Raw genomic sequence first — 15,929 nt, 5'->3', positions numbered from 1 at the left:
CCTTGCAGAAAATTTTCATGGAATTTTTGTTAATTTCCAGTCGCATAGTGCATCTTTGTTATTCTATCTCTCTGTTTGGGAAAACATTGAAAATAATTTTTTGCTTTTCCCCCTATAGCAAGCGTTGCTATTAAAATCGTTACCTTTTGAAAGCTTTTATAATTTTTTTGCGACAACAAGTTTCTGTTTGGGATGGATGTTTGAATGGGTAACCAGCATCTATCCTGTTCAAGAAAAGTAGGTGGAGAGATTTCCTTTTAACTATGCCGGAATCGGAATATTGTCAAATTTCTTAATTAATTTGGGTGCAGCACGTTAGTGTTGTTAATGTATCGTAATTTTTGCATTGCTTAGTGTAAGGGCCTAATGTAATGTTCTTTCTTCTCGAATACGTTTTCAATTCTAGAAGGGTGCTTCCAGTTGCTCTTTATAATTTTGCAAATTATGTTATTATGAAACCATAGAGGTACGTTCCATTATTGATATATATCCTTATTTCATATTACATGAAATAATTGTTAATGCTTAACTCTTTTAATTTGAATATAAACTTAAAGTCTGGGAGCAATTTCCAGTCTTTCATCAAGTCCTCTTCAATGTAAGCTGCAACCTGTCCAGCCAGACATGACCGCATTAAGTGCACTATATCGGGATTCCAATGCAATAGGAACAGTCGTTCAAGCATCTCCTCTTCGATGCCCTTTATCTGGTCGATCCGAGGGGTTTCATTCAATAAACCCTACCAACAGGCTATTGTTGATCTTGTTGTGAATTCATTTTTTTAATGAGCTTTGTCAGTACAGTATTGTTGACTTTGAAAATTTCTTGTAATGTTAGAATTATTTATGCTCTTTTTTTCTTTACAAGATAATTTGCGAGGATATGTCACTGAATTTTTGTGGTTAAAAAAAATGCGGTTATACAAATTAAAAAGTTTCTGCACTAATTTATATCGCTCGTACAATAGTTTGCAGGCCCAGGTATTTCTAGTTTTTATACAATTTAGTCATGAATCATATCTACGTATACCATATATTGGTGATGGTCACTTTGTCACCGGTGTATCTAGCTCCGTTTGTCGGTAGAGCAACTAAATTAATGGACCTAGCTTACTAAGCCGCATGACAAAGAAAAAAAACACAAAAAAAGAAAAATGCGAACCAAAAACCAAGAAGATTTGAACCTGAAGAGAAAGAAACAAAGAAACGGTATGAGCCCCTTCTTGCAGTCGGTAGTCTGTCGTTCGTTCGTCCAGAGGTAGTCCGCCTGTATCTGTCCTATCTCCCCCTACCGTCCCCCACGCGCGCACTCCCTCATCGCACTACTGCTACAGCAGTAGTATATTCAGCCTTAGCCACTCATTGCGGCTTACATGTAAAGCAGAACAATAAAAAAGAAGGTAATGGTAAAGTTAATAAATTGTTACATATCCTTAATTCATCGATCATTTTTAGGAAGAAAGTCCTGTGATCCTCATCAATACAACAAGCGTATGCTTTCAATAGATTTTCCAAATCTCTTGATGACACCATTTTGTTTTTTTATCGCTGAGTATAATAAGCGGATGAATTTATAGAAACAACTGATGAGTATGCTACTATCTTAATGTTATTATCTCTATTTTTTCGCTCTTGATTTTTTTTTTTTTTTTTATTTGAAACGCAAATTTTTTTCATAACGTACAATACATTTTCCATTTGGATAATTCTAAGATGGTAAAACCAATGTAAATTGGCTTATTGTACTCAACTCGTACTTGATTCATTTGTGAACTATGGAAATTTGGTTTAGCTATAAGGCTTCTCGATCCTCAAATTTCTACATCTATTCTCCCATTCGCAGACTATTTTCTTAACTTTTCTTTTATCTACATTTTCGATAGTCTTGCCGTAGACAATTTTATTCAGTAGTAACTTGAAAAAATTCTGTTCAAAAGTGTTTTTGTCTAACGCTCTATGATAATTGTTCAAATCAATGTATTTTTTCAACCAATCCGATTGATTGAATTTAAGAATTTTGTGTATTTTTTTTAAAACAACACCATCTCGAATACATTGTTGAAGATTCCGATAATGCACAAATTTCTACTTTTGTCGGTTTCAATACAACTTCCATAGAGTATTTCTTATAAAAACAGAGTATAACGTAATGCGTTTTATCGTTTAAATCTGTTAGTAATTTAATGGATTTCATGTGTGTATTTTTTTTTTTTTTTTTCAGCACAAAACGATAGTGACATTCTAAATCTACTTCGAATATGTATCCTATTTCTGAGCCATCTTTCTCACCTCATGTGAATTAAAATTTTCCAAATCATGCATCCATTCAAAATTTTTATAGGGAAGAGATTGTGACATGGCATAACCATATAAATTGTTTACATCCAAGTAAATAAGATAATTTGATTCTTGATTAGGATCAAAATCGCTTACATATTTATTGTTAGTTAAAAAATATCTCTTAGAACATTGAACAATGCCTTCCCCCTTATAACTCGAACAATAAAATTATATTGTTCAGTGCCAGTCCAAATCAATTTTTGTTGTCTTCAACATTGCATCCCAAGATAACCCAGGCGCAGTATAAGGTTGACAAGAGTCTAATTTATATATATTTTTACATACATTTTTCGAAAATTTTCAAAGACATCACATAATAGCAAAACATCAATTTTCAAATATAATAGTAAGTAGTCTCCGAGGTTTCCACATTGGAATGTATTCCAGACTTTTTTAACATGTTCATAATACTACATGCTGCATTCAAAAAGCATGAACGAGATGGTAATTGGGTTTCACTTTGTCACGGTACTAGCCCCTTTGTTGCCGGTAGAGCGTACTTATTGAATGGGGTTTGGCTCTCTGAGCCTCATGACAAAGAATACTAAAAAAAACAGGAATAGTCTCGTCGGCAATCTATCGTACGTCTGTCCACGGTGAGTTCGTCTGTCATCGTCTGAAGTCCTCCCTACGGTGCCATCATATGCACACCCCCTTTTCTCAGCTACAGCGGTGGCGGCTCGCGCTTAGCCACACATCGTGGACAACAGAAGAAAGGAACTAAAAGAACTGGTTAACGTACAATACTTGGTGCAATTGGTGTCGTCGTTTGTTCCGATGAACTTCTTAATGATGATTTTCTCCACGGATAGTAGGATTTTTAGTCGGCGTTACCTGACTTACTAGCAAATATTTGTGGGTATCGTTGATCGCAAATAACAGCTTCTATCCGAACGCCACAGTTGTTATTGTCCCCACCGACAGAAGTAATGTTGGAAAAGGACAGTGATGATTTGTGCAGCATAACTTCTCCGTTATTGTTACACAACACCAATGTTCTTAGTTTCACCTTTATTATTGCTTTATAGCTCTCAATAAACGTTGGTCGCACTGACAAAGTGGCGCCCCACGGAAATACAACCCGATATAAAATTTTCAATCTTTGATTAACGTTGGTCGCACTGACAAAGTAGCGCCCAACGGAAATACAACCCAGATAGCAATTTTTATTTGATTTAAATTCATTTCTGTCATTTTTTTCTTCTTTTTGATTGACGTTGGTCGCCATAGTACTCTGACAAAGTGGCGCCCAGCGGAAAGCCCACATTATATAAAAAAAAAAAAAGAAAAGAGGAAGGAAGAAATCTTCTTTTTTGATAAACGTTGGTCGCACTGACAAAGTGGCGCCCAACGAAATTTCGACCTATTATGCTAATTTTCTTTTATTGATTAACGTTGATCGCTATAGCACTGACAAAATGGCGCCCAACGTGAAACGAAACAGCATAAAAATTTTAATTTTATTGATCAGTAAGTTGGTCGCCATAGAATGACAGCACTTTGACAAAGTGGCGGCCAACGCAGTAAGACCTATTATGGAAAAAAAATCTTTCCTAATTTTTTTTTTGATTAACGTTGGTTGCACTGATAAAGTGGCGCCCAACGGAAACGCGGACATAGTATAAAATGTTTTTTTAGTGATTAATAAGTTGGTCGCGTGACAAAGTGGCGGTAGAGTCTAGATAATCCCTTACGTTTCAACAAATTGAAACGATTATTGTTGTGATAAATGGATTTTACAACGATTGAATCTATATCGGACAAGTATTCAGCCAGTTTTTGTAAACTTGTTGGCATAAATTTAAATGAATTTAAAAAACGTTGATCGATTAACTCTTTTTTCACCCAAAACTCTTCAGTCTTAGATATGGAGATGTACAATTCCTTATTTTGTGGAATAATATTTATGCTAACCTTAATAGATGAAAGTTCCCTAATGAACAAATGACAATCGTACGCTGAAAGATTATGGAAAAGTCGTAACTTTATGTTCCAAATTACCCTTATTATGAGTGGCTCCTCTATAATCTTCTGTCAAATGACATTGATCAGCTAACCTGTTTTCGGGAGGTAAAAACAATTTCCCTCAAATGTGACAAATTGTATCGGTTTTTTGCCTCTCGCGTTCCGTGCGCAGGCATCAAACAGTTCGTAGGTTTAACTTTACATAAATAATTATTGTAAATATATAGAACATCTTTGATTAGATTTTGACTTGCCAAATTTTCCCCGCTATATATCCTAAATATATTTAAGTTTTTATCGAACACACACTTAACATAGTAATTGTAAGCAAATGGAATTTGATTTTGCACTGATTGAATGCTAATTGAATTTTGAATGTTATTTGGTTCTAAAATGCATTCAAAATCGGCATGGACCACAAAAGATACATCCTGATGATGCTTGAAATTGTTAAAACTGAGTATACTATCACCTACGCTAGGTAATTGTGTTACCATATTTTTTTGGCACTTGTGCTTATGTCGCTTGAGAGCATCCGCACAGTGAAAATGAATTAAGCATACGTTGCACATGTGCATCGTCCTACGATGTTTCGTCAATTGTGATTTGATCAATCTGTAATTACATATACATATATACGCATAGTAATAAACATTAGAAAAATATTTTTTATACTAGTTTACCTACCTCGACATGAGCTTAATACAAACATAATGAAATTTTCCATTCTCTTGCAACAGCAACAGATTAATATGATTTCGTTTTTCTTCTTGGGTAAAATAATACGGACCCAGAATAAGATTATCCTCGAGACCGAACACATTTACACTTATTTATGGAGTTTGTAACTCAAAGCCTTTCACGTTATCCACCGTCAATGGAAAATTCAAGTTTTCAAAATGTAAAGTTACGTTATTACGCAACACTAATAATATCCACTCGAATCTTCACATTTTTATATGGCGAACATTTTTTTGGACTCCCTTTTAGAATCGACTGGATACATGGCAAATATTATTGCCCACTTAAAGCAGTGCTCATCACTGTTTTGCACATTGATGCCATCGTTGTTTTCTATATATTTTCCCAGGTAAACGTATATAAGACGATCTCTTTATAGGTTGATATTTATTTATATTAATTTTAATATGTGATATTTCTATTAATGTCCATCGATTGTCTCTTTCTTGATGGGACGACGAGGTTAACAAACCTCAACCAAACAGAGATAACAAATGAAACAAATGATTGAGTTTTTTTATTTTTATCTTTTTTTAATTACGACTGCTGCTGAACATTTATACATATACACATATATGAATGCTTATTGTTCTTATTCATTTAAAATTAAAATTATAATTTCCTTCGTGGTTGACCATCTCTTTCCCTATAACAATTTGTCTTGATGAAAGTTACTTCAACTTCTCATCGTCCATGACATCGAATTTATCGGGTAGAGACAAGATGTGATCTTCAAAGTGTAACATGATGTTTACACCATATCTCGTTTGTTTATTTATTGTAACATGCGGCCAAGCTCGGCTTGCGGTAGAGCATTTGCAACACCTGAGGTGATATGTTGTGTCGCATGACAATAAAATAAAAGTAAAAAAAATTAGAAAAAATGTACATAAATTTCAAGAGCATTCCAACCAAAGGACATTTGGTCCATAAAACGGTGTACGACCGTTATTTGCTGATTTTTTTCTTAACAATAAAGAAAACTAACTTGAAGAAAAATTTATGACACAATGTTTAGCAATATAATTAAATAAATTTTTTTTGATATCGTTTTTCAATCGTACGGTCGATGATTTTTTTGATAATTAAAATGACGTTTTAGTCTTAGAGGTTTGAGCTAAAGGTTATTTTGTGAAGGACCAAAACCGGGGATACGGGATGACTTTGGTCCTTACAAATATTATAAAAGAGTTTCAACCAAATAACGGTAATCGTAGCTGTAAATCCAAATTGAAATACAACATTTTCCCTAGATTTGTGTCTTTCGCATTTTGCAAAAAGTATATATTTTTACTCAAAGGGTAAACGTAATTTTCATAGTTCACTTAATCGAAAAAAATTGAAAAGAAATAGAGCGTAAAAGAAAAGAAATTTATAGGAATAGCAAAAGATACATTTCAATAAGAATACGAAGGAAGGAATACAAATGCTTTTTGGTTTATTTAGGTAGAAGAAAACAAATTTTGTAATGATAAAAAATATGTTCTTTATAGTGCCAAGTCAAGTTGGTTCTGTAATTGTCAAAGTAAACTCGGCAAAAAGTAGAAGAGAAGTTGTAGCATGCTAAGCAACTCAAAGGGCTCTTAACGAAATCTGACTAGCTCGCCGAAATTGGGGGGTTCATGAAAGTGATTTTGCCCTATAGAATCTTTATAATATATAAGATGTAAGTGGATGTGTAGTGAATGTGAGTGTGTTAAGTGTACACTTACTTCGCCAGCCAGTATCATAACAACATAATTAGTTTACAAACATTTTATTGTGGTGTAATTATTATAAATGTCTTAACCTATTGTTGACAATTGTGTAACAGTCGTAAAAATTATGAATTATAAACTATATTAATGATATAAAATACAACTCACCTAGTCACGCCGAATGTACATTCGAGATCCTTGAGAAAAAAAAATATACAACTTCTAAATTTGAAATAAATCAAGCAAGGAGTAGCAATTTTCATCGCGGGCTTAACGCGCATCCCCTTGCATAATGATGATTTAATTGAGATGTTGTTTTGCATTCGGAGAGAACTACGACACCTCATAATCTCAGATTAAATGAACACAATCAGTTGAGTCTTGAATCTTTTTTATTATCCATAACAACCATGTATTTCGCGCATGCTGTGACCATCATAACTATTTCTCTAAATGGTTGTTTACTAACTTGCGCAGCTCTTCATTTTGTTATTTCCGAATGCTCGCATTTGGTTAGCTTAGCTTTAGCTATCACTGTCACAGAGTAGACACTTCTTCTTTGATACAAATGTCCACTTCTTGTGGACAAATAACCACTTGTTAACTAGTTGGCCTTTATTTTCCTCGGTACTCATCTAAGCGCTGCTATGCTCGTTATTGTTATTTCCACTTCCTGCTTTCTAAGTCTGCGTTAACGATAGTTACCACGTTTCTAATACTCTATACAGAGTGTCTGGCATCCGTAAAAGCTTGTGGAGCATGTTTCTTGTACCTTTCTTAATATTTCGTCAGTCGTTTTTACGCAGTCTAGAATTTCCTTCAATTTGCTCGTGTTAAGCTTCGGTTCGAATATAACGTAACTATGGTGTATGCTCGAAACACAATTTAAAATTCATATGACGAGATTTCTATTGATTCTATAATGAATTTATTCTTAAACGCATTTATCCGAGCGTTTATATGCTGAGTCAGGCTTCGAATATCTTCTACCGTGGTTTGAATAGTGCATCCGACACTGCAGTTTTTTTTTTCTTTATACATCATGAAAAAAACACGCGTTGACTTATTCAAGTTTATTTTGACATTGAGTAAGCAGAGTTACTTAGCGTAAGGTATAAAAAGTATTCTAAATTCGGTTGACACCGTCATTCATCAGCCTATAGTGGCTATCACAATTGTCATCTGCGTTGAATTTTGAATTTCATTGACTGCTACCCGATGCACGTCTACACCTCCATTGTACTGACTGACTTCTTCATTCGGGACTCTTTACTCCCGAATCCCGAGGCACAGGTTGTACAAATCGAATGTTTGAATTTCAAGTAGGTTCTTACAATAGCTTCGCCAGAAATGTCGAGCATAATACTATACTTGCATACGTGATGTAATCACATGTATATCATGTTATATACTGTATCAAAATTTTAGTTTTTTCTGTGAAAACTTACGACGCCCGGAAGAAAGCTTTTGAAAACCCCCTAAAGTACGAGACTTGCTCTGATTAAATCATAATTTGGACCGTCCTATCTTCCTAACGTGCAAGATTACGCAACATTATGCAATATTGACGAGTATCAAATTCGGAATACCCCCAAGCATGTCCGCTTGTTCATCTGTCCATCTGTACGTCCGCTCAATTGCGTAGTATCTGTAGCACGATTGCAAAATGAAGATATCGCCTTCAAATTTGTAACATAACTAGAAAGTAACCCGAATTCACCAAAGAACACGCCTACAATTCAATGTGAAACAAACACTCAGCATTAAAAAGGATAATAAAAATAAGAAAAGTTAACAAGTTAATTGCTCAAAAACTACCTTATGGTCTTTATATACCGCAAACAGGAATTCAGAAACTAGAATTACATATATATTCTCAAATAATAATAACCTTAGTATAATAAATAGTCGTAAGTAATATAAAATTTTGAATATCTATAGTTAGTTATTCAAAGTCTTAAAATCTCTCCGCGTAGGAGTAAACATATGGATAATAATTTTTAAAAAAAAAAATTAATGCGAATTTTCACGCCTCAAATATGCAAATCTTTAAGTTGAGATTATTTCAATTTTATTTTCTTCTCACATTTGTAAACATATGTAAAACTTGGATATTTTCAATTCGATAAAAGCCATCATTGTTAATAGGATAAAGCGCAGGAGGCAATTTTTTTTTATTTTAATGTTTATATTTGTTAAAAATGATAGCTTCATTTATTTAAATTAAAATTGCAAGAAAAATCTTTTATTTACCTATAATTGGTCAGTGGATTATTAAGTCTAAAGGGATGAACATGAAATCATGATAAATAATTGTTTAACAAGAAGGAAAAGATAAATAAATTAAAACTAAGAGAAAAAGAAGTTCAGGGAACCGAAAATGTTGAAAAATATAAACGTAAAAAATGTACAAAAATTTATAAAAAAAAAAAAATAAATAAATATAAAGAAAAAATAAAAAACAAATATAAAAAAAAATAATAAAAAAAATTATCAACATTTTAATTATTATTAAAATATTAATATTTTTTCCTTAATTTTTTTTTTTAAAGCAAAGCGCTTTTTTTTTTTGCTAGCGAAATACTCTTTATATCCCTGTGAATGTCTTGTCTATAATTTTATATTTTTATGCATCATTTTATGCATATATAACTTTAGATATAAGTTAAAATTAAAGTTCCTGTGAATTTTTTAAATAAAAATTGAAAAATTTGTAAAACAATTTTATTGAATTAAAGAAACCAGTATAAAGTAAGTATAGTAAATGAATACTAGTGCTCAGGCACACAATTTTGAAAGTTGACGTACGGACATTGCTGCTAATTACTTACCATTAACGAGAACACGCAATGGGCAGACGTTAACAAATTTATTTTTATTTTTTTTTGTTTTTATATTGTAATTTCACCGAGGCACTGAGTTTTGACGAATTGCCTAAGAGTCAATGACGTTTTAAAAAAAAAAAAGAAATCAAGTAAAAACAGAATAGTCGGACAACGACGCCATTATTACTCTACATCACTTCGCCTAGTACAATGAATGAAATGAAATGATGAAATACGAAGAGTTATACCTTGTGTCCATATAAATTCATACTTTCTGTGGGGATTCTTGCGTGGAGGATGACCTGAAACTTCAATTAGAGGGATCTGAATTTATGAAAATTAATTTTTTTTCTTCGAAGATCTCGTTGTTAAAAATTCACTTATTTTCGCCACAAAGTCTTAGAGTTTATGAGTGCTGCGATATGAAATGGGGCCAAACAAATAGACATACGCCGTACCAACATGGTTGCAATTCTTGCAATTTTTTTTCATATAACAACTTTTTCAAAAAAAAAAACCTTTGCAAGAGGATTGAAGATGAAAACGATTCGATCTAATCCAAATTAGTCGATGGTGTCCCTCCCTGAGCAAAAATACATCCCAAAAATCGCGACCTTTAACTCGACCACAAATATACGTCGATAGGCATTGGACAGATGGACGGACACGATTAAATCAGAATCATTTTCTGAGTCGCACAAATAAATTGCACACACTTACAATTAATATTCATAGAACCATAAGCAAGCAGAATGTAAGCCTATCATCAGATTAGGCACAAACAACTAACAACTTTGGCAACTAATTATTGGAAAAATTAACAAAAGATCTCGATAATCCTCCCTTCCCTCCTTTGCACGTGTTACATACATCTGCGCAAACTTAATATATGCTGTGCCGCAATCGGTATGGAGTATAAATAGTTGAAGGTAAGTAAACAAATATAGCGAGCAAATATCTAAACATATGAAGCATATACCAGCTAAGATTTGATGCGGAAAGACCAGAAGGATGCCTTTCCGTAAATTCTCCTATGAACTTAAAAAAACTTTGAAATTTGAAGTGTCAAGTTTCCTTTTTATTATAAGGTCTTAGAAGATGTTTTCCACCATTTCTTGACCCTTAGCGCTACGGAAAGAATAAATATTTCGATTTCAGGAGTTAAGTTTTTGTCTATCAGTTTAAAGGTAGTATCATTTCACGATTCGCGATTAAAGGCGCGAAAGAGAATTCGCGCAATAAAAAAGTGTTGCCTAATTTTTCTGGGATTATTTTGATCAGAGAATCATACTCATGCGAATTTATAATACAATTAGTAACGTTGTTTACTTCTCGAAAAAGATAAAATAGTTAAAAATATTAACGTTTTTACAAAGGATGAAAGTGCTGCAATGATCGATAGCTTTAATTGTTTTTTTTTTTTTTTTTTCATTTTCTTTTAACAAAGGCTTGCACGTATTCTGATCATTTTTTCACTTGAAAAAGGCATTTATAGAGGAAAAACTACACTACACTATATATTAATCAAAATATTTTCCATCATTTTCTATAACCCATTTACCATCTTTCTGGCAGCATGGCGATACATGATGTCGCAAGAACGATATCGGTTCGGTACCGATCCAATCATTTTGGCACTACTTCAGAATCTCTGAACCGCGTACCACCTAAGCCATGCTAGATCGATCGGAATAAGTGGCAAACAGAAGGCGGTATGGCTGATGAGTACGCTGGATGCAACGGAACTTTCCATTCCACCTGCAACAGTGTATCCCTGACAACTCTTGCAACGTGTGGCCGCACGTTGTCATGCAAGCAGATAACTTTGCGTCCATTAACAGCGATTGCTCGTCTATAGACCTCGGCAGTCCGAAGTTCATTCGCCATATGCATAGGAAAGCTTTATGGCCATGAATATTTCGCTTCGTCACCGATATGGATGGATCCTCCTGGACTAACCCGTGACTTGCGCTTGGTATTATCGTAGTAGATCTACATTTTATCGAATAAGCCGCAGAAAATTCTTATTATATTGCAAATAACGAAACGATTCGAAATGGCATATTCAGTCAATTCGTATGGTGGCCATATTCCCTCTTTTTGGATCTTTTGGATCCAAATTGCATTTAAACGTCTAAAAACAGTTGATTCGACAGCTAAGCTGCCCGAAAGTTTTTGGAGAGCTTAAACCGGGTTTTTTTTTAATAAGCATCGAAATTCCGGCTTTAAAACCGTTGAAACCAAAACCCATTAATTGGGATATGATGAAGCAGCCTCACCAAAATATGTTTAATGGGCTTGGGCAGTAGATTTTGAAAAATTTTGAGGTCTACATGATAAGCGTCGGCGTGCGATGAATAAGGCAATAATATTAAATGGAAAATTGTTCTGTTATGTAGGGAAAGGTTAAAACAATCGTATTCAACCGTTGCGTAGACTGATGGTAAGAAAAAAGAATTTAAGATTTGAAATAAACAGAGATATAATTGTCTTATTAAACTTTGCTTTATATTATTTATAATTTATTCGCCAATCTCTTTTTCAAATTTTATATTTAGTGCGTTTATTTGTTCACTTCTCTTCCTCTTCGTTGCATTTTTCTTCTTTTTTTTTTTGTTATATACACGTCGATGATATCACAAAGATACCGTTATAAATACAATGAACGAGAAGCCAAACTCGATACGAGTACCATCAAATGTGCCAAAATGCGATCGTACGATATTGTACGGGAACCGTAAACCGAGCTCTAGACCTAATGTAAGAAACGCTCAAATGAAGACAGTGTTTTTTTTATGAAAAAAATAACGGAAATTTTTTATTGAATTCTTTCAGTTTTTCGAAATAAAAAGTAAGAGAATTTTTATATTTTTTTTATATTTTTTTGTTTTCTTTTTTTCTGTTTTCAATAATATTTTAATATTTTCATTTTTTGTTGTTGTTGTTGTTGTTGTGGTTGTTTTTGTTTTTTTGTTTTTTTTTTTTTTAGTAATACAACTTAAAAATTAAATGTAATAATTGATTAATTAATAATGCTTAACGTGTAAGGTTCCGGTTTTAATAATATATTCAGTTTTCATGTTTAATTTAATTACATTTATAGCATTTAATAATTAGTGCTTTTTAATATTGTATAATTTATATATATAATCTTAAATTATAAAATAATAATAATTGTTATTTAAATTATATATAACTTTCTAGTATCTGGTATTTTCTTTTTCCTTTTTTATTTTTTTGTAATATTTTAAACTTTTTTTGTTTTTTGGATAGCATTTAATATTAACGTTTAATTTATAATAGGGTTTTTTTTTCAGTAATCATAATAATAATTTACATTTTTTTTTTTTTTTTGTTTAAATTTTTTTATTTATTTATTTCAATTTATAGAATTACAACGTAGAACTAAATGTATATAGATATATGTATTTATGCATATATATATATATATATATATATATATATATATAGATATACAATATGTGTATATATATATATATATATGATATATATATATGTATTTATAAGTGTGTATATATTACTAGATTACTTTAATTTTATGTTATTTTGTATATTCTAAAATTAAGAAAAGAAAGTTCTGTACATATTTCCTTTTACTAAGATTTAAAATTATGCTTATTGTTTTTTTTTTTTTTTCTTTTGTTTTTCATTTTTTATAATAGAGCGTACTTATTAATTTGGTTAAAAATATTGTTAGAAATTTCATATTTCTTTATTTTAGAACATTTATATTACAATATTAGATAAAAAGAAAAAATAAGAAAAAAAGTGAAACATAAACTTGTTTAATTTTCGTTTTATATGTTAAATAAAGTTTAATAAATGAATAAATGAAATGATAGAGTGAAAAAGTTTTAAGAATTTATCTTAAATTTCAAAATAAATTCTGAGAAGTTTTTCAATCGTTTGAAAAAAAAAAAAAAATGCATAAATAAACAAACTATGTGTGTTGGTCAAATTGAAAATTTGAGGACAGAATTCAATCCAGTTAACTGACGCCAATAATGAGGTATAATAAAAAGAAATGTAAGAGAAAATCTTAAAAAAAAAAAAAAATTAACAATAAGATGTCGAAAATTTCTACAAGTTAAAAGATGTCTAAGATATTATGTAAGAATGGCCGGATTTATGTAAAGCAGCCTTAAAATCTTTCTTCGTTTTATTTATTTATTTATTCATTGTTTTTTTTTTTTTTAAGGATTCGTTAATACGATGCACACAAAGTTTAATGTTTTCTTTTTTTTTTTTTTGTATTTTTACTAAATCATACTTTATTTAATTTGGGAATAAACGGGATGTACATGTATATATATTTTTTGGCTGCTGAGTTTGAGTTGACTGAACCAAAGAGAAACTTGGCTTATATGTCCAAAGGAAAAAAAAAAAAAGGCTAAGTAAAAATAATAATAATAAATAAACAAAAACAAGTTTCGTATATTCGCGAAGGCGAGTTCCCTTTCAATAAATCGTTCTTTTCCATTCGGATATTTTGATTATCCTAATACGGAGGAGAGATAAAAGCATATTTTGAAATTTGATTTCTGAATTGAATTTAAAATAGATTTTGGTTTATTTTCGTTGCTCTTTTATTCTGATTGCTGTTCTTTCAAGTAATCAGCTAGCTTTAGACATACACATCAGAGGTCGTAGTAAACTAATTTTTAATTACTGAGAAACGGAAAAGAAATAAGAAAGAAAAAATGGATTGCAGCATCCCTTAAAGAAATAAACTCTTCAAGTGGAAGTACAAATTCTGAAAGCTGACCGCTGGAACTATCTATTTGTATCTGTTTATTCATTTTGCTTTTTTTAAAATTACTTTTTTGCTATTCAGAAGAGAACAGATAGATATATGTGTATATATAGCTTTTTCAATATTTTCGTTGAATATTAATTGGCATTGTACGAAACTTTCTTAATTAAAAAATTTGCATGCTTTCTGAAAAAAAAGAAACAATCTGCCTAGTATTTATATGTTTATGATAAAGATTAAGTGGATCTTTGATATTCAAAAAGCTTTTACTTTTCAGATGCGTACAATTTTATGATTAATAATCCACTGAATGCGATCTTTATTATATCTTTTATCATTCACTTTAAATCATAATAATGTTAACAAAAAAAAATTCTATTCACTGTAAAGTACTTCTTTGCAATCAGTTACTGGCTAAGCAGAGATTTTCAAATGGTATGTACATTAATCAAATTGAAATCAATAAATAATACCATCAGGATGTATTAGAAGTCAATTTACAATATATAATGGAAGTTACATTCCGGGATCTTTGAAGCATATTTTCGACACTACAAACAAAACGGCAAAGCCCCATTATATTGTGGACACTAAAACAAAGTTCATCTCTGGCATAGTGGCATCGTATTAAGTAACTGTCTTTCAATTACACTTCATGGGCTCGAATTTAGATTAAAAAAAAAAGAAAAAAAAAAAAAAAAACACTTATTGGTTATAATACAGTTAGTTACGTATGTGCCCTTCTGCAACAACGACCAAAAAGCAACAGAGTAATAGTATTTTTTTTTTTTTCTTTTTTGCTCAATCATGTATGATTGGTCTTTGCTAAATGCTTAATGCTTGAAATCTTGAAGGATACGGGATTAGCGGCGTCTAAAGAGAAACTTTTCTTTTGTTTACTACGAGTTATTAATTTTAAAGCTTTCAAAATCGAAAATGGACAAAAGAAAAACTTGTAAGAAAATCAAGACAAAGTTTGCTTGTGTAGAGATTTTGAACTTGCTGTACTAGGATGAAAGTGGACAGAGATGGATAAATGAAGACTTGATTTAAATATCAAGCATTAATATTTCTAGGAAAGTTTTAAAAGTTATAAGAATCCTTACATTTTATTAAAATATCTTATTCAAAAATAAACTACAAATTAAAGCATCTACACGGCTATTATAATGTAACCAAAGGTATTAACTATGGATAAAATGAAAGAAAGAACTGATTTTATTAGAACGCCATTGCTAAAATAGAGAAACGTATTAGTACAAATTTTATTTAAAAAAAAAAAAATGAATAAATACATCCATCCGAAACATATATAAATAAACGGTGGCCGAGGATAGACATAGCGCTTGAGTCGTATGAATAAAATGTGTATATGAGTTTTAATCTGCAAAAGGACTCAATCATCAATCCTTAGATCATCTAATAAATAAAGAAAATCATCGTTGTAGGCAAAGATATTATGCGTAGTTTATGAATATGCTTTATGAGTATTAAACTTTAAATAACATATAAAACTTTTTCTAAAAAAATAATAATAAAGATTCCAAAAACTTTTCAAATTATATATATTATATATATATTTTTTTTT

The sequence above is a fragment of the Glossina fuscipes genome, unplaced genomic scaffold (assembly GCF_014805625.2).
Source record: "Glossina fuscipes isolate IAEA_lab_2018 unplaced genomic scaffold, Yale_Gfus_2 2, whole genome shotgun sequence".
NCBI lineage: Eukaryota > Metazoa > Arthropoda > Insecta > Diptera > Glossinidae > Glossina > Glossina fuscipes.
This window is presented reverse-complemented; position numbering follows the sequence as displayed.